Source organism: Vipera ursinii (assembly GCF_947247035.1).
Source record: "Vipera ursinii genome assembly, chromosome: 1".
Classification (NCBI taxonomy): Eukaryota; Metazoa; Chordata; class Lepidosauria; order Squamata; family Viperidae; genus Vipera; species Vipera ursinii.
This window is the reverse complement of record NC_139512.1, coordinates 150,153,317-150,178,334: the sequence shown is the minus strand read 5'-3', so window position 1 is coordinate 150,178,334 and position 25,018 is coordinate 150,153,317. Positions and strand designations below refer to the sequence as shown.

Genomic DNA, 25,018 nt, shown 5'->3' with positions numbered 1-25,018 from the left:
CTGCAGATATAGCAGATAAAGGACTTCTGTGGCTGTTACATGGAAATAAATATCAACAAAACAGTAAGATTTATTTACAAATAATGAGATTGGGTAGACCAAGGTATATTTTCTCCAGTTAGCCATTTGAAATTTTGCTTGAGTTGATGAAGCAGAATGTTGTGAACAACTAGGGTTGATAATTAGTGAAATGTCTGGGACCTTCATATATAGAATTTGCTTGCTTGCTTAATGGAAACAGGGCAAAAGAGTGCTGAACTTCGTATCTATGGTTAGCATATAAGCAAGGCCATGATATTTTGTGGTTCTTTCACATGTTGGAAGATGTTGGTTACATAGTGTAGCATTATGTCAAAGGGACAGTTTCTTTCCTTATACACATAAGAGGTTATTTACTGTCCTTTCTTACAATGGTGTGTTCTTCAAAACCTTTGACTAAAATGCACCTACACAGAGTAAGGGAATTTGTAGCAACAAAGCCCAGAGTTTCCTTGGAGATGGAGATAAGCTTATAGCTTTAGTACATTTTTAGAATTTAACATATGTTGCTTTAATAATATAGAAATGATTTTATATGTTTCTTGACTATTATGTCTGGAACACTTAGTCTTTCAATTTTACCTTTGTCACCTTCATTTTACTACAAACATCAGAATATAGAAGATTCCAGCTAGGATAGGGTATTTACAACTTTCACAGTATTAACTTTAAAGGGAATAATAAATGCTTTATTTTACAAAATAATCTGTCACAGGTAACAAAAAAGCAAAACTTTTGCGGTCAATAGCTTGAAAGGCAGTGCCATTGGAAATATGTCTTTTAAGAGTAGTAACTGGGCTTGTTAAATATTTGTTTATTTGTATTGGTTAGATTTGCATCCTGTCTTTTCTCCAGGAGCTCAAAGTAGCATACAGATAGTCCTTGACATACAGCAGTTGACTTAGTGACCATTCAAAGTTACAAAGGCACTGTAAAAAGGTGACTTATGACTGTTTTTCACACTTACAACCATTGCAGTATCCCCATGCTCGTGTGATCAAAATTCAGACACTTGGCAACTGACTCAATATTTATGGTGGTTGCAGTGTCCTGAGTCATATGCTCAACTTTCGTGACCTTCTGACAAGTAAAGTCAATGGGGAAGCCAGATCCACTTAACCACTGTGTTACTAACTTAACAGCAGCAGTGATTCACTTACCAGCTGTGGCAAGAAAAGTCATAAAATGGGGCAAAATTCACTTAAGAAATGTCTTGCTTAGCAACAGAAATTTTGGGCTCAATTGTGGTCATGTCGAGGACTACTGTACTGAGTAGCCCTTGTTTAATTTTCCCCATAATAATATCCCTGTGAGGTAATCTGGCTAAAAATGAGTGATTTTCCCAAAGCCTCCCATGACTCAGGGTGGACAGGATCTTGAGTGTTGAAACTGTGTTGCAGAGTCAAGGGGCTATTTGTTGATCTGAAGGGCTGTTAGAATTTGATGAAATTAGGGGAAAAATATTCTACTGCAAGGGAATACTATTATAAGGCAGATACAGTATCCTGTAAATTCTCATTCTGAAAATTTAGTAAGAGTCTGACGATGAGATACTCCTTTCCTCTGCTTGACTTAAGGAGGAATGCTGCTGGCTGTTTCCAATCTTACTATTTTTATCTATGGAAGTCCACTTGTAAATAACCACGGTGATAAAAATAATAGAATTTGGAAAAACTTGAAAAAGAGAAGGTATTTTCCATTTCTGAGACAATGAAAGTTTTATCCCATTTGATTACAAACATCTTCTGTCCACGACGTGCCTAGCTAAGTATATTCATTTACATCTGAATTGTTGGTTCTCATAAGGGTGCTTCATTTTCACCTGTGGTATGGCTACTTTTTCTTCAGAGAGCAGAAAATCAAAATGAATCTGGCAGCACCTCTTCTGACAGACATAAAAAGGCATAAGCTTTTGTGAACTGCAGCTCATTTGACCAGATGCATAGAGTGACTTGGATGATGAAGGATTTAAATGGGGGTCTGGGAAGGGAGCTGAAGACAGTGTGATTGTGTACAGGTGAAACTTGAAAAATTAGAATATCGTGCAAAAGTTCATTTATTTCAGTAATGCAACTTAAAAGGGGAAACTAATATATGAGATAGACTCATTACATGCAAAGCAAGATAGATCAAGCTGTGATTTGTCATAATTGTGATGATTATGGCTTATAGCTCATGAAAACCCCAAATCCACAATCTCAGAAAATTAGAATATTGTGAAAAGGTGGAATATTCTAGGCTCAAAGTGTCCCACTCTAGTCAGCTAATTAAGCCTTAACACCTGCAAAGGGTTCCTGAGCCTTTAAATGGTCTCTCAGTCTGGTTCAGTAGGAATCACAATCATGGGGAAGACTGCTGACCTGACAGTTGTGCAGAAAACCATCACTGACACCCTCCATAAGGAGGGAAAGCCTCAAAAGGTAATTGCAAAAAAAGTTGGATGTTCCCAAAGTGCTGTATCAAAGCACATTAATAGAAAGTTATGCGGAAGGGAAAAGTGTGGCAGAAAAAGATGCACAAGCAGCAGGGATGACCGCAGCCTGGAGAGGATTGTCAGGAAAAGGCCATTCAAAAGTGTTGGGGACTTTCACAAGGAGTGGACTGAGGCTGGAGTCAGTGCACCAAGAGCCAACACACACAGACGGATCCTGGACATGGGCTTCAAATGTCGTATACCTTTTGTCAAGCCGCTCCTGAACAACAAACGTCAGAAGCGTCTTACCTGGGCTAAAGAAAAACAGACCTGGTCTGTTGCTCAGTGGTCCAAAGTCCTCTTTTCTGATGAGAGCAACTTTTGCATCTCATTTGGAAACCAAGGACCCAGAGTCTGGAGGAAGAATGGAGAGGCACACACTGCAAGATGCTTGAAGTCCAGTGTGAAGTTTCCACAGTCTGTGTTGATTTGGGGAGCCATGTCATCTGCTGGTATTGGTCCACTGTGCTTCATTAAGTCCAGGGTCAACGCAGCCGTCTACCAGGAGATTTTGGAGCACTTCATGCTTCCTTCCGCAGACGAGCTTTATGGGGATGCTGACTTCATTTTCCAGCAGGACTTGGCACCTGCCCACACTGCCAAAAGCACCAAAACCTGGTTCAGTGACCGTGGGCTTACTGTGCTTGATTGGCCAGCAAACTCACCTGACCTGAACCCCATAGAAAATCTATGGGGCATTGCCAAGAGAAAGATGAGAGACATGAGACCGAACAATGCAGAAGAGCTGAAGGCCACTATTGAAGCATCCTGGTCTTCCATAACACCTCACCAGTGCCACAGGCTGATAGCTTCCATGCTACGCCGCATTGAGGCAGTAATTGCTGCAAAAGGGGCCCAAACCAAGTACTGAGTACATATGCATGCTTATACTTTTCAGAGGTCCGATATTGTTCTATGTACACTCGCTTGTTTTATTGATTACATGTAATATTCTAATTTTCTGAGATTGTGGGTTTGGGGTTTTCATGAGCTGTACGCCATAATCATCACAATTATGACAAATCATGGCTTGAACTATCTTGCTCTGCACGTAATGAGTCTATCTCATATATTAGTTTCCCCTTTTAAGTTGCATTACTGAAATAAATGAACTTTTGCACGATATTCTAATTTTTCGAGTTTCACCTGTAGATGCAGGTTACATGAAAGATGAACTAGCAGTAGTTTATCAGCTAACTGTTGTAATGTATTTTTTTAAAAAAACATTATATTTGTTGAAATCTTTTGATATCTGTTTGTTCAGCACTCTTTTTCCATGTTTCTGTTAAGTTTCAATTTTCTAAAATGGTTTGTTTGAGATCTGATAGCCTGTTCAATCCTGTCTTTTTTCCCCACTCAGCCCATCCCATACATTAGTCTAGCCCAGGGGTAGGCAACCTCGGCTCTTTTATGACTCATGGACTTCAACTCCCAGAATTCCTGAGCCAGCCAAGCTGGCTCAGGAATTCTGGGAGTTGAAGTCCATGAGTCATAAAAGAGCCGAGGTTGCCTACCCCTGGGCTAGCCGCTCATTCATTTGATAATGTGAACTGCAACTTAAGGATTATAAGATTTGTTAGTCAGAAAAGTTGCAACCAGAACAACTTTTGTTATTCTGCTACCATAGATTAATACGGTTGTCTCTAGGGAACAGAACTAGTATGATATTTCTACATTATTTAATGAAAACATTCTTAAATGTTTTAAAAACAAACTGCACCCTTCTGGATCCTTCCTTCCTGGTCAACTTCAAGAAGATGGTGTCAAAACCCTTAAAAACAACTTTGTCCTGTTAATACCTTTCTGGTTTCACTGCTGTTGGTGATTTTACCCTCATGACTGAAATTATGCCATTGTTTTGCTCGCTTATGTTTAACTTTTTATGATTCTTACCTTGTTATAAATCCTTACATTTTATTGTGATTTTATGGTTATAATTTGGATTCTGTTAGCCATGATGAATCTGTTGCCTTGGGAGCAACGTATTACAAATTTGTGCAGTAAATAAATACAGGAGCCTTGCTGACTGAGACCAAAAATTGATGCATCTGCCACAGCATATCCTGATAGAAAAATTTATTTATTTATTTTATTTATTTTTATTACATTTATATCCCGCCCTTCTCCGAAGACTCAGGGCGGCTTACAAGCTTAGCAGTAGCCTTCATTCTATGTATATACCTGCTTGTTAGGGCTTTCACACACACACCCCAAGCGGCATTATTACAAAGTCAGCTTATTGCCCCCAACAATCTGGGTCCTCATTTTACCTACCTCGGAAGGATGGAAGGCAAAAATGAAGATATGAGGGCCATAGCAATGTCTCGGAGCTTGAGTTCTCATAAAGTCATACATATAGACAAATATCATGGTTTTCTTTATCATGGTACAGGAGTAGTTTGCCATTACTATCTTAAATATGTCTTTGTACTTTCTGATCAGTCCTTGGAGATTTCCCATCCAAATACTAAGCAAGCTTTTGATGCTGATTAACACCTCAGGTCAGCCAAGTGCTACCATCTGCTGACATTATAGCAACAAAACCTGCCTACCTTTCCTAGGCAACTGGTGTTGGTTGCCTCTGCTCCTAGAACCTTTTAGTTTTATCTTGTGAAAATGAAACCAGAGTATCTACCTGTCTCTCTGTCCATCCATCTGGCTGTCCATAAATACATACTTACATCTTGTTGAGTTATTCAGCAAAAGAAGAAGATAAAAGATCTTATAAACAAAAGCACACAAAGATCACGCTGTAACATACTGCACGAGTATACAAAATAATGCTCTATGAAGTGCAATCTGTAAACTATTATACTGATTAACTATTTTAGTCTGTCACAAGGACAACTGAAAATTAACTTTATTCTGATTCCCTGAGATTTGAAATTGTGCGATTTAGTTATCCAGGGCCCTTTCCATTGTTGCTTTAATTTGTTGTGAGGATTCTTTTACATAATTTCTTCAAATAAGTATTGTTCATAGATTTTGCATTGTGAGACAAAGAGGAAAGAATTTACTGAATGAATGTATTGAAAAATGTTGATTAAATGAAGGTTAAGATAATACTTTGTTCCCCAAATTTATCTGGCCATTCTTTTTATGTTCTAAATGTCTGCAAAGAGGAGTAAATCAATTTCTTCATCTATTATCCTTACTGGCTATTGCTTTTTTTCTTAATTATGTCAATATATAGCTATATAAAGCTGAATTCCTGTTCTTTAAGTACAGTATTATGCAATTTTTTCAAAGTTAGGGTGATCTTAGCTCTCTTTTTACCATATAATTTAAAGAATATAATTTCCTATTCAGCAAAAGGTGCCATATTAGGCAATAATTGAAAATCTCTGAGTGTTTTCTTTTTCTACTAGAAAATGAATGTAAGCAATTAGAAAAGGATCTTCGAAATGTGGTCAGAGCATTTGAATACATTTCATTAAAGAAAGCTTGATTAAACAGAAGCAGATCTCAAACACTGAGGAACTTACTTGTCTGGTAAAATACAATTTACAATGTTATGCTGTGTTATTTGATAAGAGGTGCTTATAATCTTCTCAATCGTTTTATGGCATTTTGTCTAAAGTCAGTATTTAATTTCCACGGCGGCTGTGTGATAAATGTAAAACAAATCTTTGGTTAACAAAGTTTATGTTTAACTTCTTCCACTTTAATAATACACTGATTGCCAAAGTATACCAATCTAGTTTTCCATTGGTCCAAGGAGATGAACTGAGAATAGCATTATAAAGAATATTATGGGGAGGAAATGAGAACGGTATACCACATTAACAAAAAACTAATTCTTGATCACACACACAGTTATAATAGTTTGCCATATAAACATATCTTATAGGAATAATAAGTGACTCTCACACAGCTGGCCTCCCAATTACAAGTCCCTCTCAGTACCTGATTATAATTAAAGATATTTTTTCAAATCTTTGGGGAAAAATATGACCGAGGTTTCCATTCTTTGCCTGCCTCCAAGTGTTTATACTGTTCATAATCTATGGCTGATAGACATTGTGAAGTCTAACATATCTGGTGTTTATCCTCTGTTACAGTAGCATGCAGTTTTCTAACTTCTGAGTACGTACATTGTTCCCAAATAGTCAGATAATATTGCTCCTTTGTATTAAGGGCTCTCCTCTTTTAATTACAATCCTTAGCTCTGGTTCTTTCTAGTCAATCTTCAGAGTCCCCTCTTATCATCTGTTTATTTTCCAATCAGCAACTTTCCCACGGAAGGACAGGATGTCTTACAATTATAATTTCAAAGTCTTCATATATTCTGCTGAGTCCATTAGGTCTTCCCATAATCTTCCTTTCCCCGGGCTAAAATATTATGCATTACCTGCAAGCTTTCCTTATAAAAAAGGCTTTTCTTTCTTAGCACCTTATAATCTTAGTTCTCCTCTAGATGTAGTCCAGCTTGTCAATATCTTTCCTAAAATGTGGCACTCTGAGCAAAATGCAAATTTTAGGTGCAGTCTGATCAATGTCAAATAAGGGGAAAATGGCTTATCTTCTTCTTTGCCCTGTGCAACAAACTTAACATGCTAATCCTCCTGTAGTTTTTACATTCATTCCTGCTAACATTCTCTTTGTAGGGGAGGACAGAGTTGGCATTCTTCCAATTATTAGACTGATACAGTTTTCTGTATTTCTGTGATGTTTCGGCATTTTTTGCCTTTTAACAGATTAATATCTCTTGCATTCTAGGAAATAAATTATTTCTAGATATGCATTATACAATATCTCTTGCTCTTTTTTTGCATAATTTTATCTCTTTCTGTTATATGCATTTTTCTCACCCCCTAGTGGGCAACAGCTATGGTGGGCAGGTGCCAAAAATAGGCACTACAGAGAGTGAGTGCATGCGTGCCATGGATGCTACGGAACATGGGTGGGCAGGTGAAAAAGCAATGGGAGTGGTAGCAACTTACCAAAGTGACTTGTGACATCCCATTGGCTTCCCCATTGACTTGTGGGAAGACAGCAGAGAATGTCACAAAAGATGGTCACATGATCCTTGGATGCTATAATAATTGTGAGATAGTTGCCAAGTGGCCTGACTCATGATGACATGATCATGGGGATGCTGTAACAGCCACAACTTCAAGGCCTTGTTCAGCACCATCATAACTTTTGAAAATTGCCATTCAAAGTCATAAGCCAAATACTACCTGTAGAGCAGTTAAGGTGTTAGACCCATCCAAAAACCACAGAAATTCATTCTTTCAGCCCAACCTATTGCACAGGGTTCTTGTTCTGGGGAAAAATGTGATAAGTGGACACTATTTTTTGATGAGTGGGCACTATTATTCATTCTTACTAATAGGGATGAATTCTTACTAACAGGAATGAGATGGTTGAGGGAGTGGAAATTGTAGGACTTTGGAGGAGAGTGACCATTGGCTTCACACATGCATTTTATCTGTTTTTCCTGTGTTAATATAAAAGTAGGGTCCAGTTTTTTCTTTAGAAAATACAAACTAAAAACAAGAACTATTAGATATTTTTTCCTATAATCAACTTTTGGGAAAGAAATATTCAGCAGATGAGTTGTCAGCTGCAATAATGAGAAAAATTAACTTCATTTGGGAAGTCTGCTAAAGACAAAGGTTCATATGTTAATATGCTAAAGGAAAATTACTTGTAAAATGCTCAATTTTGGTTAATTAGCCAAACTTGGCCTGAATCTGACATCTTTAATAAATGATAGGTATCAGTACATTTTCTGAAGTGGGAAATAATTTAAAAAAAATTAGACAACTTACCCAAAATTGGCTACTTAATTGTTCGAGGAAATTACAGGTGATCCTCAACTTAAAACCATAATTAGTACCAGAATTTCCATTGCTAAGCAAGGTGGTTGTTAAGTGAGCTGCACTCAGTTTTACCACTTTTTTTGCCATGGTTGTTAAGCAAATCACTGCAGTTAAGTGAATCACACGATAGTTGAGCAAATCCAGTTCCGCCCAGTTGACTTTGCTTGTTGGAAGCTGGTTATGAAGGGTCACAAACGATCACATGACCTCAAGATGCCAGTGCTAAGTGCTCACATGATTATATGACCATTGGGATCATGTGACAGTCATAAGTGTAAGCACTGGTCATGTCACTTCGGTATTGTTGCAACGGTCACTAAACAGATGGCTGCAAGTTGTGAGTTACCTGTACATTTGTGCTAGGACATTCTTGGATTTATTTTAGAAGTCCAGAAAAGCATTTTATTTGATCCTGAAGTGTTATGGAATTTGAGAGGAGATGAACTATTTTGTTCATGCTGTCTATATCTCCTACAAAATCCAGTGTGAAACACACCATTCACATTAATCCTTGGATATGCAGTGAATATGGAGAAGAGCTGGGCTGGAACTGATGACATGCAGAAGAAAATACAGGAAAAAAAATGTTCACATTCTGGACAGAGGGAACCCCGGTTTGAAAAGAGGCCATTTATGTTAAAATTGAATAGCCCTCCTTCAACAGAGGGGAAAGCATACAACACCACCCATCATCTCCTGTTTACAACACAGTCCCAAGAAGGTTCCACACCCATTTGCACTCTGATTCAGGTAACTCCGAGGACACAGATTAACCCCCAAATGGCCTTAATAACTCTCAGAGTTGTAATTACAGACTACAAAGAATATGAATCCTTCCATTCCCCACCAGTCAGAACTGAAGAGGCCTCTTGGATAAGAAACTAAATGTTTTCAAAGGAAAAAAACAACAACCAAGAGAGTCTTGAAAAAAAGCATCTTTGGGGCAATCTCGACCTGGATGATTGAGAATCTCCGTAGACATCCTACATTTCAGTTGAGACTTTAGATCCTGAATTCTTGCTAAATGTGAGTAATTTGTAACATACACAGTAAAGACTGTGCACATCTTTGAATGCTTCACTTAATGAATGTTGAGCACAGCCTTCTTTTGGAACTGCCTTTTATGAAGTATCATGGCCATTTCATTTTGAAGAGCAAGGAGAAAAGAAACCATTTTAGTTTGCTTTGCTCCATTGCCCAAGGGCAGGAAGACTCAACTCCTCTAGCACTTGTAAAAACCAAGAGGCTTCTGGATGTTTGCAACATCTGCACCTGAGCTGCTTCTGGCTTGGGTGAGTGCTGCAGAAGAATTCTGAGGGAAGGCAACTGCAAGGCAATTCTCTCCCCTCCACATTCCCCAACTGTACTTATCCAAGCCAGAAAGGTTTTTTCCCCCCAAGCCATAAGTATAAATAATATGGGGAGTTTTTAAGGCAAGGCAGAGTGCTTCATTGAGAGAAACTAGTGCTTCAGTGAAAAGAATCGTATCACTTTTACTGTATTACACTCTTCACTGAAACAAGTCTAGGTTACCTCACACAGGCCTACTGTATGAGTAAATTAGCTACCCAGTCTGATAGGACTGCCTGCAGTTAACATTATACCACCAAGTCCCACAATAAATTAACAATAAGTTACTCATGCTAGAACAAGTACAGTAACACAAACCATCCAAGAACAAAATTAAAAATTAAAAATTAAGTGGTTATCGTTTAGCAATCATAATTCAGACTGACAATTCAGTCATTAGATGAAGTGATGACTAAGGAAAACCATGACTGTGCTTACAATCTTACTTAAGCTTTCCTTTGCTGTATGGATCTGAGAAAGTTATAAATGTGAGAATTGTAAAGTAGCTTTTCATCACTGTTGTAATGATGTTGAAAGAAGCAGTAACTAAACAAGGATTATTTGTAAACAAAATGGAATAGCAGGGCATAGCAAAAATCATCACTCACTAGTACATTGTTTCTCAACCTGGTCAACTTCAAGATGGGTGGACTTCCAACTCCCAGGATGCCCCAGCCAACATATGTTGACTGGGACATTCTGGGAGCTGAAGTCCGCCAATATTAAAAGTTGACCAGGTTGAGAAATACTGAACTAGTATATTCAAATTGAGATAGTTCTGTCAATAAAGAAAGAGCTCAGTTTTTTTTAATATATAGCTTTATCATTATTTTTTTTAAAAAAAATACATAAAATACAAACTAACATAAAGGGAAAAAGTGGCAAACTGATAAAAGGGAAAGCTTAAAAACTAATATATATAACAAATATACAATATAAAAGAAGTGACCTCTGACATTTTTCAATGCAATATACACCACGGGTGTCAAACTCGATCGCGTCATGTGATGTATCGTGATGTATCGTGACATTTTTTGCTTTTGCAGAGCTGGGATGGGTGTGGCCTGCGCCAGTTTGACACTCGTGGTTGATATACAGCAACCTCTGTCTAAGTTAAAGTAAATATCAATTGCTAAAAGATCTTGAAAATAGTAATGACTAATATTAGAAAAAATATTCATATATTCTTAGTGTAACTTTAACATATAAAAACATATTAACTATGGTAAATCGTGGCCATATATTTTAACAACTCACAATATTTATGTAATTTAATCCTGAAATCCCAAAGTCAAAACATCATTTTTCTCCTTTTCTTGTCGGAAATCTTAACAACATCTCAAGAAATCTAATCATAAATTGCCACCAATCAAAGCAGTCAGTTTTGCCATCTCAGCTAACTCCATCACCATTGTTACTTATTTTAATTTTTGGAATCTTAAATAGAGACATTAGAAGCGGGTGAATGAAGGCCAGTACCAGCTAATGAATTGGCAGCTGTAATTTCACGTTGTGTATAATAGAATTTGTCATCATCGTCATCTTCAATACTTAATGGATATAGAAGGGAAAGACCACAAAACCTCACATGGAGTTGGTTAAGATCAGAAGTTTTAAATTAAGAAACTGAAGGCTTTATTTTAGTGATTGAAAAATAACCTTTGCCAACTAATTATATGAAGGCAAAAATGTATCGTGTAACAAACAAATGATGACAAAAAAGATGGAACAATTGATTATATGATCAGTGGTTGAAGCAACATTTCACAAACTGACTACAAGTTGCCAAATTATTTATTGAAAGTTTGTCAGAGATTTGGATAAAAATGTAGTAAAAATTACAGAGACCATCAAATTGAGAAGGTTTTGGAAAATGATCTTATGGGACTTTAAGATACAAACAGACAGGCATCTTGTTCATAACTTGCCTGACATAATAGTTATTGAAAAGTTCTGATTCATTGGTGTTGCTTATCCAGATGATGCTAGGATTGAGGAAAAATTATTGGAATAAATTACAAAATACCAGGTCTTGCAGATCTAAGTTGAACACTTATGAAAAAAGAAATTCATTGTTATATCAATCATGATTTGAGACACCGTGGGGGTACGGAGTACGGAGCCAATTAGATGGTACCGCCCCAGACGCTTAATGGATCCTGATAGATTCCAAGCGGCGCTGGGGTCCCCACCTGCCTCCACTGCTCACAGCTCGGCGGATGCCTTAGTGGAAGCCTGGGAAAGGGCAGCCACTGAGGCACTTGACCGGGTTGTACCCTTGCGGCCCCTGACCCGGCGCAGATCCCAGCGAGCTCCATGGTTTTCCGCGGAGCTCTGGGAGATGAAGCGTCGGAAACGGGGCCTAGAGAGCTGCTGGAGGTCTAGCCAATCCGAACCCGACCGGTTGCGGTTAAGAACCTATATTAGGTCTTATCTCGCAGCGATGAGGGTGGCGAGGTGCAATTACTTCTCCACCCTCATCGCGTCCGCAGATAATCGCCCGGCCGCCTTGTTTAGGGTGACTCGCTCACTTCTTAATCAGGAGGTGAGGGAGGATCCCTTGCAGGGTCGTGCCGAGGAATTTAGTCAACATCTGTCGGATAAAATCGCTCGGATTCGGACCGGTTTGGACTCCAGCTGGGCAGAGTCAGGCGATCAGGACACGGGCGGTCTTGTCAATGTTACCTGGGAAGAGTTTGATTCTGTGACCCCTGATGAAGTGGACAGGATTATGGGGAGGCTGAGCTCCTCCACATGTTTGTTGGACCCGTGCCCTTCCTGGCTGGTTTATGCAGCTAGGGAGAGGACACGAGGCTGGCTCCAGGCGGTTATATCTGCTTCTTTGAGTGAGGGTTATTTCCCCACCGTCCTGAAGGAGGCGGTGTTGAGACCTCTCCTCAAGAAGCCTGCCTTGGACCCAGCTGTTTTGAACAACTTTCGTCCAGTCTCCAACCTTCGCTTTCTTGCGAAGGTTGTCGAGAGTGTGGTGGCGCATCAGCTCCCTCTGGTCCTGGATGAAGCGGATTATCTGGACCCCTACCAATTGGGTTTCAGGCCCGGGTACAGCACGAAGACGGCATTGGTCGCTCTGGTGAATGATCTCTGGAGGGCTCGGGATAGGGGATATTCCTCTGTCCTAGTCCTATTAGACCTCTCGGCGGCTTTCGATACCATCGACCATGGTATCTTGCTGCGGCGTCTCAGGGGATTGGGAGTGGGAGGCACAGTTCTTCAGTGGTTCTCCTCCTATCTCCTGGGACGCTCGCAGTCGGTGTTGGCAGGGGGGCAGAGATCGGCCCCTAGGTCTCTCGTTTGTGGAGTTCCTCAGGGGTCGGTTCTCTCGCCTCTCCTGTTCAACATCTACATGAAACCGCTGGGTGAGATCATTCGTGGTTTTGGAGTTGGGTATCATCAATATGCCGATGATACCCAACTTTTCTTTTCGACCCCAAACCACCCCAGTGATGCCCTCGCTGTGATGTCCCGTTACCTGGAGGCGGTTCGGGTCTGGATGGGGAGGAACAGACTTCAACTCAACCCTGACAAGACTGAGTGGCTGTACATTCCGGTATCCCGGGACATTCAAAATGTTCCATCTCTTTCTATGGGGGGTGAGCTCTTACCCCCCGTGGATAGGGCTCGCAACTTGGGAGTCCTCCTAGATTCACGGCTTACTCTGGAAGACAATGTAGTAACTGTGACTAGGGGGGCCTTCGCCCAGGTTCGCCTGGTGCGCCAGTTGCGGCCCTATCTGAACCGGGATGCCCTGTGTACAGTCACTCATGCGCTCGTGACCTCTCGCCTTGACTACTGTAATGCTCTCTACATGGGGCTTCCCTTGAAGACCACTCGGAGGCTCCAACTGGTACAGAATGCGGCCGCGAGAGTTGTCTTGGGAGTTTCCCGGTACTCCCATGTTACACCTTTGCTCCGCGAGCTGCATTGGTTACCAGTTGTCTTTCGGGTGAGGTTCAAGGTTTTGGTTACGATCTTTAAGTCCTTACATGGCATGGGTCCGGGATACCTCAGGGACCACCTGCTGCCGGCATCAACTCCCCTCCGCCCTGTGCGTTCCCACAGAGAGGGCCTCCTCAGGGTGCCGCCAGTCAGGGAATGCCGACTGGTGGCCCCCAGGGGGAGGGCCTTCTCTGTGGGCGCTCCGGCATTATGGAACCAACTGCCGGTGGAGCTCCGGACGGCATCAGACCTCCGAACTTTCCGTCGTGGCCTGAAGACCCACCTATTCGAAATAGCTGGTCTGGCCTGACGGGGGATTATGGGTTTTAATTGTTGTTTTAGATTTGTATTACTGTTTTTAACTGGGCATGGGTTTAATCTTTTTTAATTTTTGTATTGTCTTTTTTATATATGCCCTGTGAACCGCCCTGAGTCCCTACCAAGGAGAAGGGCGGTATACAAATTAAATAAAACTTGAAACTTGAAACTTGAAACTTGAATATGGAAATATTTATTTTATTTATAATTTTTTTTGGCCACCTATCTCATATCCAACAACTCTGATTTGGATTCACACACCCTAATTTTACAAAAATAACTACCACCTTGGAACTGTCTATAATTCTTAGATGCTAACTTAATAATTCTTAGTTCTTGAATTATTAAGTTTCCACCAGTGTTAGACTGTGAATCTAACCGAAGATTACTCACACATAATAACAAATGGAATCTATACATCTCACAGTGATTACAGTCCTAATAGCCAGCAGCATTTCTGCTCATCACAATCTTTTATCCAGGATCCAATTTCCCACACATTAAGTATAAAGGATTAGTGAAACAGTGTGGATTGCTTTTTAAGGGTATGATTTTAGTATTTATATATAAGGCAGCACAAACAACTGTGGAGTAAAAATAATCATAAAAAGTTAAACCTTTTGTAGAACTATTCTTAAAGGACAATGTGTTTTCATTTAGACATCTGAAAAGTAGATTTTAAGTTATAGGATTTTTTTATGGAAGGAAAATGAATGGGCTGCTTATAAAATATTTTATATTACTGTGGCTATATATCCTGATAAATCAGAATCCTTTTGCCATTGCATTCAGTCTAGAATAAAATCACTTCTAGGAATTAGTAAAATTAAATGTAATATGGAAGCTTGTTTGACCATCAGGTTATGAAACCAAACATTTAGATTCTGCTGGGGTAATTTCTTGTAAACACTTCACTGTGGAAATACGTAATATTACAAATTTAGATAGGGATTTGTGATCTTTATAAAGATTCTTCTTTTTAAAAAATCCTTTTCATTTATTGGGGGCTGAATTGATTCTAGTTCATGAATGCATTGAATGGACATTATGAACTGAAATACTTGTACTTAACTTGAGAGCATTGTATTACCATCAGTGTTTTTAAAATCATATAGCATTAATGTTAATTATCTTTAGAAGTTAGGAAGTCTTTCTTGCTTTGCCAAAGTAGTCACACTAATATTTTAAAATAATTTTACTGGATCCACATATCGTGCTAAGCCATAGTTTATGATTTATTGAATAAATCACATGAGATATGAACAGAGCTCATACATTTAGGGTTACTTACTTTTTCTTGGCAGTCTTAACATCTTAAAAACAAAGGAAGTTATTACTTGTTACCTTCCCTCATTAGTGCCGTTAGACTTGGGTGAGTGAATAAAATTATCTTTTGAGTCACTGATTGCTGAACCACTTCTAAACAACAGTTCAATTTATTTTGAAAGTAATAGCTACGTAAGAGCAATCTGACTTAAAAATTCAGAATATGAAATAAAGATGGGCATGAGAAGGATAGTTTTAACTCCTATAAGTGGGCTCAAATCATTGCCAGCATTTAGCGAACAAGTTAATTATTGAAAATCTTCCCAATACCTAGCTTCTTACCACTTGATGTTAGAGCCATTTTTAGAGCATAGCTAATCCCTAAGTAACAATGTTCTTCAATGCATATTATTGTATTTTTCAACTGCGTGTCTAAATATTCAAATTACTATACTCTCCTGATTTCTGATTATTATTGAACTGAAGTTTTCTCTGAGTATGTGAAATAACAAAATTATTTTATTGAGAGAATAGTCATGCCCACCCAAAGCCTTTCTTTACAGCCCTTCAATTCCCCTTTAAATGGCATTGCCAAATATCAGCAGTTCAATTGTTAATAAGGAAGGGGGAAGGAAGACCAAATTAAAATGTATGAGGTGGAGAAAGCATAGATTGACAGCCATAGTGTTGCTGCTTCATTTAATGGCAACCTCCTCAACACTGGGACTTTTAACAGCAGTAATATTTAGTAAGCTACACTTATAGTTTAGCAGACTGTAATTTCTCTGCTGTTGTAGAAAAACAGGTTTAGTAATTTGGGGTTACCTTGTGGGTATAAGTAACCAAGCACATGTTTATTTCGATCATAGATAAATCTCCCCAGATCAATTGTGTGAGAATCTTTTCCGTCCTCTCACATTAGCTCAAAGTTTATGGATGTTAATGGCTCTGATCCAAGAAAGGTTAGCCATGCTTAGGTTCCTTGAAATAAATGGGACGTTAGTGGCAGCTAACTGGTTCTATTGAATCTCAATGGTCTTTAATGTCAGTTAGCTTTTCAGGACTGAGGCCATTGGGTTGCTCTTTCTTCTCAGTAGAAATTCTATTTGTGCTCTTTTCGAAAGAGCAGTTATTCTCTTATTTGAAGAATGAACACATTTTATAGATCTTAATATAAAGATGCCTGTGGGTTGAGCTTGAGTCTTGGTGACTGCACCTAGGCAGTTTTCTTGGCAGCGTTATGAAAGAGATTTGCCACTGCTTTGGTTTTTTTTTTTTGCTTTTTCCTTTTCATTGCTAGACTACCCGTTGGCAGCACTTACTCAGTGTCTGAGCCCAGAAACTAAATAGTATTGAGCTGCTTAATACTGTACATTTAGAGAGGGACTTCAGGGAATACCAGTGCTCTAGGCTTGATTAGGAAATTGGAAAAATGCCCTGAAAGAAGGCAATACCAAAGCACTTCCATTTTGTTGCCCAGAAAACTAGATGGATGGGTTCAGGAAGTCACCAGAAATGATTTATTTCTCTTGTTAAATATAATGTTCTCTTCGTTACATGTATTCCAACAACATCCTAACTAAAGAGATCTCTCTAATTCTAGATTCTTGAGAAATAGGAAAGTTCTGCTTTAGGCCACACCATTCCTCCTCACATTTTTATTATTCCTACATATTTATTATTGCCTACGATTTGCCAGTAAAACTCATCATAAAAATAACCATAGAATTGTTTCTATTCATTAAAATAAATATAAGTCAAAACTCTGGGTTGAGTAATGTGTAAATATGAAAAAGAATATTTATTGTATATTCACTGATTTAGAGAAAATCTATGGTAGTGAGGCTTAAATTATAGAATATTTTGCATCAGTACAGAATTTAAGGTTGATTGCTGAGCATAATAACAAGATTATATGAAGAAAATTAAGCATGCATGAGTATACATGAAATGCCTAGAAAATTGCTCAGAGTGGAGCAGAGAATAAGAAAAACCAGTGTGATATCCCCTTGTTTAAGGTATTTATGGATGAATTGTCTAAAGAATAGTTGTAGTGACATTAAATATGCTTAGACTAGGGTCATGCAGATTGATTTGTTAGCTGAGAGCTCAAATAATTTGATATGAATTTAGTATTTCCTATGATTAGGATGCAAAAAAAATATAGGTCTGAGAATGAATACATCAAAGAGCAAGGTAGTTGTATCTGAAATGTAAAATGAAGAAAAGTTATAAATTAAGATAAAAAACTAGAACACGTTAATCAGTTTGTATACTGTAGTTTACTAAAGATGGGGAAATGGATGGAGAAATTTGAAGATGTGCAAATGCTGATAGAAAGTTTAGGGGTAATATGTGATCAGTTGCAGAAATGAACTTGAACAAGAGAGACGTGAATAGTTTAGGGAACAAAATACAATGCATGAAGTGGTGTTTGACCACAGTAGAGTAAGAGCAATTTACAGCTATAAAGAGGAATGGAAAAGAATAGTGAATAATATTTCTGTGAACTAGTTTTGCCTTTGTTTTCTTTTTCTTTTCTCATTCCCTTGATTCTTGGTATACTATTTCTTAATCTTTTCCTGCCCTCCACAGAACGTTGCTGATCCCAAAAGGAAATAGTGTGATGCATATGTATTTATATAGTGATCTCCAGCAAGCAAGCAAACATCAGCAAATACCATTTTTTACAACTTATAAGACAATTTGTATTTATTAACAGTTTAGAGTATTTCATTGGTTTATTATGTTTATATGTCATATCTAGAAAACCCCTTACATAGTGAAAGCATATGTTGCAATGTTTTTAAACAATACTGTATGCCCTACCCCTGGTATTCATTTATTTTATACAGATTTTCTTTGTATTGTTTAGATTCAAGACAGACATTAGCTTTGCTGGATTAAATGACATCCCCAACAAAAATCTCTACAATAAGTTTAATTAATAAGCTAGGTGATTAATGTTAATAATTAGTTCATTAATGAGTTACTTGATGGGAAGGTTACAAACTTTTTGATGGTATTATTTCTGCAAATTTTTGGTCTTAGTATGTTGTGCCTTAGAACTGTATATAATTTTTTTTTATAAAAAATTTTTTGTTCTGAACTGAAAACAAAATCTGAAACTCATAATTAACCCTTTTCATCTCAGGTCTATAAAAGAGTGACTGATCATGCTAAGCACTATTTAACACACAACCTGTATAAAACATAACTGAGATTATTTTTGTAAAAAAAATAAGCATGCTGAAAGAGTGCCACAACAAGCAATAGTATCAGCAAATAATCAGATTGAACTGTACTTAATAGGCAACACCAAAACATTTATTTCAATCACACTGTAAGCAATATAAAAGTAGCACACATATATGCACACACACACATACGCTTTCCCATGGGTGACAACCAACACCTTGAATAGCACCCTACCAATATCCCCTGCAACTCGTGTGATGCAGGCAGCGTTACATGGAGTACAAGATACAGAGGCCTACTATAGCTTCCAAGCATTCCTCAAAAGCCAGTCCATGTAGACCACATTGCAGTAATATCAGGTAATCCTTGACTTACGATTTAGAAATCATCCAAAGTTATGACAGTCATTCACTTATTCTTAAGAGTTCTTTCAAAGCTTATTTGTATAGTGGACGTTGTATTTGGCTCATCCTGTAAACAAAACAATTTTTGCATGTGGAAAACTGAATATTCAACCTGTAATGCGCTCCATACTGCAGTTATTCATTGAGTCACCACATGACTGCAAATTTTACTACCATTTTGTCACAGTGGTTAAGCAAATCATATGGTTGTTAAGTGAGTCCAGTTTCCTCCATTTAACTTTGTTAAAAGCTGGCTGAAAGGCTCACAGATGGTATTCACATGGCCCTGCGATGCTGCCACCATCTTAAACAAATGCCCAAATGATAACCATGTGACTCTGTGGATACTGCAATGATTGTAAGTGTGAGGACTGGTTGTAAGTGATTTTTTCAGTGCTGAAAGAATAGCCAAGATTGGCATGCTCCACTCCCATCTATTAAATAGTGGGAGGCAGAAAGTATACATTCTCCGTCTCTGAGACTTCCCAGTATCCCCCTGAGATCTGGGTGGCTCTGCCCTTGTCCACTGACCCAGGATGTCATGCAGGAGCCATTAGGATGTGTTAATATGCATGAAATGAATTTTCACCGTAGCGCTGTAGGTGTTTATATACGGTTTTGTTGTTATTGCTGGGGTGGTGGGGTTGGGTTTTGTTTTGTTTTTTCCGTATTTTTATTATTTCCAACTGTTAGCCACCCAAGAATTGCTTGGTGAATAGGCAGCTAAGCAAATTATTTTATTAATTAAGACCTTTCAGATAGATCTCTTTATCTCTTGCTCTGCTTTCCACCTACCAATCAGGAACTGGCTGGTCTGTAGTTCTATGAGTCCCCACACCTTTTTTCTTTTATTTTAAGGCAGACAAATTTGCTCTTCTCCACTGTTCTGGCTCTTCACCACCTTCCCAGTTTTTCAAAGACAGTAGATACAGGTTTTGGCATATGTAGCTTTTTCAGTGTTCTAGGATAAAATTTTTCTGGGCCTGAACATTTAAAGTCAATGTAATGAGGTATTGTATCAGGGGTCTTCAAACTTGGCCCTTTTATGACTTGTGGACTTCAACTCCCAGAATTCCTCAGCCAGCATGCCTGTTTGAAGACCCCTGTATTATATGATCAAGTGTCTATTAAACTTCCAACCTGCACTTTCATTCTGTTCTTCATAATTTCCTATTGAACACATACTTTCTTTTGGAAAAGACTGAACCAAAATCGGAGATGAGTAGATCTGACTTTTCTTTAATGCCTACTAGCAATTTGCTATCTTTACTGAACAAATGGTTGATTCTTTTGCTTTAATTTTGATGATACCTAAAGATGTCTGTGTTGTTATTCTTACCCAATTTGCCAAACTTTGGTCATTCTAAGCATCAACATTTCTGATAGCCTCTCTACAGTTTAGCTACCTATATGTAGTCTTCACTATAAAGCGGTATGTAAGTGCTATTGCTATTGGTCTCCTGGTCTCTCTTCCCAATTTTCTTCCCATTACTACAATTCTATTGATATTGAGAAAGACTTATTCCAATTAAAATTAAGCTATTTCTTCCTGAAGATACAAAATAAAACTAAGTACAATAAATATAAGTCTAGTAGTCCCATGTAAAATCATAGCAGAGCATTTAAGTTTTACATAGAAATTCTGTCAAAGAAGAGCACATCTGCCACGTGTGCAGACTGTTGTAAGTGCCCTGTGTTGTGCAAATAACATGGGGAATGCAACTGTGATAATAATCAATTATTTAGATTTTAATCAGTTTAGGAACCAAACTTCCATTGCCATTCTTATGTTTCTATAGCAAATTTGGCCCGTGTGAATAGTAGTGAGAGAATGGAGTTTGGAGATTTTTTTTGAGAGGTTTTGTTGTGTTGTATACTAATTGAATAATGTATTCTTGATTGTCCTCCTTAAAGAGGCATGTCCAGGATCTTTTGATGGATGTTATACTGTTGGCGTTTGTTTTATTATTTTTCTAACTTCAATGCAAACCCTCTGTTGCATTTGGTTACAAATATTTTTATTATTATATTGAGCTACATAAAAAATCACATAGGTGGAGTTGTGCTACCCATTGGAATATTCCTTTTCATGTTTACCGCCCTCCCCTCACATCTTTTGTAAACCCCAAAGCAAATGGGGGAAGGGGGTGGGAGAAAGGGAGGAGGAGGAATCTGATGTACTTGATGGTTGCCATGTCACCAAAGGAAGGGCAAAAAGTGAGGAATCTAGTAGCATCTTTTCCAACTAGCATATGTTATTAAAAGGCAAAAGATGGAGCCTCACTTCTTCAGATAGGATGCATTCTACTGCATTTCTATATAGCTTTGTTCATCCTTTTGTAATCTGCCCTAAAACCTGTGGGTGAAGGTCTATTCAGTAATTCTTTTAAGTACAAATAATTTAGATTGCAGTCTTGTTTAGTTAAGCGGGTTTAATTCTAAATAGTTCTGCATAGGATTGTACTGCAAAATAATTGTTTTCTTTTATGTTAAACCTTCTGGAGGTTTTACTGAGATACTGCAGAAAACCCTGGAATGCTTTCTAAGTAATAGCATCCTGTCACACAAAGAGCCAGGGCTCTCTTTTCAGAGCACTCTTTTCAGGATTAAGCCTAATCCTTTAATTCCTATAATTGGGCCTAGGTATCATAGGGACTTGGATTTTAGGAAATATTAGAATTAAATATAGAACACTTGAATTTCTCCAAATTCTAATTTTAGTTCAGAAATTTAAAAAAGACAGAGCATTTATGTTTTTGTGGAAATCCTTTTATCTTCTGGAAGCAACGGAAGACTGTCTCTCTACTTTTCCATTTCACTTTGTAGATTAGCCTAACATGGATAAAGTATGTGAAAAGTCTTCACATTTTTTATTAGATCACCAGAACTTTGAACTGTAAATGCTACAGGCCTCTAATCTTCAACATTAGATACAGCAGCAGCAAATGCTGACTTAAGAGTAATGCATGAGGGACAATTAACTATACAGAGTTCTGTGTCAATCTTCTTTTAAAATGCTGTCCTACCAAAGTCTGCACATGTTAAACCAGGGTTTACAACTGCAATTGAGTGTTCACACAACATATTAAACAAAAAGAAATCACATTTGCCTTATTATTTTCTTAAAAGCTTTTTAAAAGATCCCATTGATGGTGGAAGCAGTTTGAGCACCAGTGGTGTGAGAACATGAGCTGACTAATTCAGATTACATTGAAATTACCGTATGTATTTCTTATGAGCACTCAGTAGAGGTGAACAGTGAGTGAAACTAACTGGATTTCCCCTTACTGCTTTAAACTGTTTTTAAGGGTTGTATGAGTACTGTCACACTAACAGAAGGATTTGGATGGTGCTGCACTGTTATTCAAAGTCTGGATTTGGAATGTAGTTGTAAGGTCTGAATGTAATTCTTGATTCATTTGCTATTTGTGGCATACTAGTTGCAGTTGCACAGCAACAAGTCCTATTTTGCCAGATATAAAACATTTACATTCCAGTGTTTCTAATTCTTCTCAAGAGTGAGATTAAGCTTCCCAAATTACAAAACTCTGAAGCTGGCATAACTCTTTAACTGTGCAATATTACAAGGCGGTGATTTATAGCAAAATAATAAATGCTTATAGAATGGGAATGAAAACCAATGTATCCTTATTTCAGAATAAGTCCCAATGAACCCAGCTTTCCAGCTGACATATATATTCATATTTCCTGAAATGGTGAACCTTTTACATTTCAAGGTAACCATTAGTGTTACTCAAATGTCTATTTTTTTAAAGAGGATTTTGGGCCAGCCCTAGGAAGAAGACAGCGGCAAACCACTTCCTAAATCTTGTCAAGACAGCTGCAAAGACTTGTTCAGGCATTTGCCAGGAGTCAACACTGACTCAAAGGCACACACACTGACATTTTTTGTTATTGTCGAAATTCTGGAATTAGGCTAAAGGTTATCTTGCCCTGTAGTTTTTGAGTTCAGACTTTCAACTTTGCTGTCAAAAGCCGTCAGCCCAGGGGCAGGAAAAAGATGCATTCCAAACATCTAACACGTAACCATTACAAATATATTTTCCTACCCTCGTTTGTATCTTTTTTTCCTTCTCCGTATGGAGACTCCTATCCTACCCTTTTAATTTGGAATTAAATTTCTGAGTATCTTTCCTCGTCACCTAATGTTGTTGTTGTTAGTTGCGAAGTCGTGTCCGACCCATCGCGACCCTATGGACAATGTTCCTCCAGGCCTTTCTGTCCTCTACCATCTTCTGGAGTCCATTTAAGCTCACGCCTACTGCTTCAGTGACTCCATCCAGCCACCTCATTCTCTGTCGTCCCCTTCTTCTATTGCCCTCGATCTTTCCCAGCATTAGGCTCTTCTCCAGTGAGTCCTTCCTTCTCATAAGGTGGCCAAAGTATTTGAGTTTTAGCTTCAGGATCTGGCCTTCTAAAGAGCAGTCAGGGTTGATCTCCTCTAGGACTGACCGGTTTGATCGCCTTGCAGTCCAAGGGACTCGCAGGAGTCTTCTCCAGCACCATAGTTCAAAGGCTTCAATTCTTTGGCGCTCAGCCTTTCTTATGGTCCAACTTTCACTGCCATACATTGCAACTGGGAAGACCATAGCCTTGACTATACGCACTTTTGTTGACAGGGTGATGTCTCTGCTTTTTAGTGTGCTGTCTAGATTTGCCATGGCTTTCCTCCCCAGGAGCAAGCGTCTTTTAATTTCTTGGCTACAGTCCCCATCTGCAGTGATCTTGGAGCCCAGGAAAATAAAATCTGTCACTACCTCCATTTCTTCCCCATCTATTTGCCAGGAATTGAGAGGGCCAGATGCCATGATCTTGGTTTTCTTAATGTTGAGTTTCAACCCAAGTTTTGCACTCTCCTTCTTCACTCGCAACAAGAGGCTCTTTAGTTCCACTTCACTTTCTGCCATTCTGCCATCTGTCACCTAATACAGTTCCCCTAACAAAGGAGTTTGCACAGAAACGCAGAAATAAAAAATAAAGCACAATCCAGGTCACGCCTTTGAGAAAGGGAGCGCATTTATTCATCCTCTGTTGTCCAAGAAGTGGCCTCTTCTCTCTCGTGTACTATACGTACTTCATCGTTCGGCGGCAACAGCCTGCTTGCTCGACGAGCGGCGGGGTCCGGCGCTTTCAGGGCAGCTTCACCATTCCAGGTCTGCGCCCGTATAAGGATCATATTACCGGAGATCACACGGCTTCAGCCAAGCTCTGGAGTTCCGTCAAGAGTGGGTGGTGGCTTCTCTTCATCCCTGCATTTCGCTCCCCTGCCGCAAGGGGGACTTCGAGGGAAGAGAGAGCTCTGCGTTTTAGCGTCGGCCCTTGGTGTGGCGCTAATCAGAAGTTTTTGTTTCAAATGCTCAAACTGTTCGCGGCGGCGCGGATTTTTCCCTCAGGAATTTTAGGTTATTGGCTTCTTTTCGTTATCGGCCCTGCCGATAGCCTGCGTTGGGGGAAAAAACCCCCCCCCACAACAAGGCGTTTTTGCTAACCTCCGCGTTCAGCCCTCGTTTCTCCAAACCAAAGGGAACAAAGAATGGGACTTAGCCGATGACCCTCAAACCTAAGCGAGAAATGGTTGCTCTTTTCTCAGCCCCCGCCATTGCTCGCACGCCAAGGAGAAACTTGAAGGCAGGCGAACTGCTTATTTTTCTACTAACTACTACGGCAGGGGTCTTCAAACTTGGCCCTTTTATGACTTGTGGACTTCAACTCCCAGAATTCCTCAGCCAGCAAAGCTGGCTGAGGAATTCTGGGAGTTGAAGTCCACAAGTCATAAAAGGGCCAAGTTTGAAGACCCCTGTACTACGGCATCACCTGAGCCTTTTCGCGGGCACTGTCGGCTCTAGTTTTCGGTAGCTTCGGATGATGGTTTCCCTTATCAAAGGCACTTTTAAGAGCGGCCCGTTTCCTATCAAGTGGCTCCTGTTTGCCCCTGAAGTTAACGTAAAACTTGCTTTAATCGTCGCCCACCCAGAAATTCACTTTGCCATTGCTGCCTCAGCCGCTGCCCCTTCCAACCCAACAAACCCCCCCTCCCCTTCCCTCCCCCCCCTTTGTGCCGCAGGGGATTCGCGCTCCGCTTTAGTGCACACGCACACATGGATCCCGGTCCCGGCTGGCCGTTCCCGCGCCCCGCAGACGGAACGGCCCGGGCCCTGCCTGCG

At 39.2% G+C, this 25,018-nt stretch overlaps 1 protein-coding gene across 4 annotated transcripts in view; it reads left to right on the top strand.

The window, feature by feature from the left end:
• Positions 1 to 25,018, top strand: part of RBMS1 (RNA binding motif single stranded interacting protein 1) — a 138,169-nt gene that overhangs the window by 16,765 nt on the left and 96,386 nt on the right. The window lies entirely within an intron of this gene.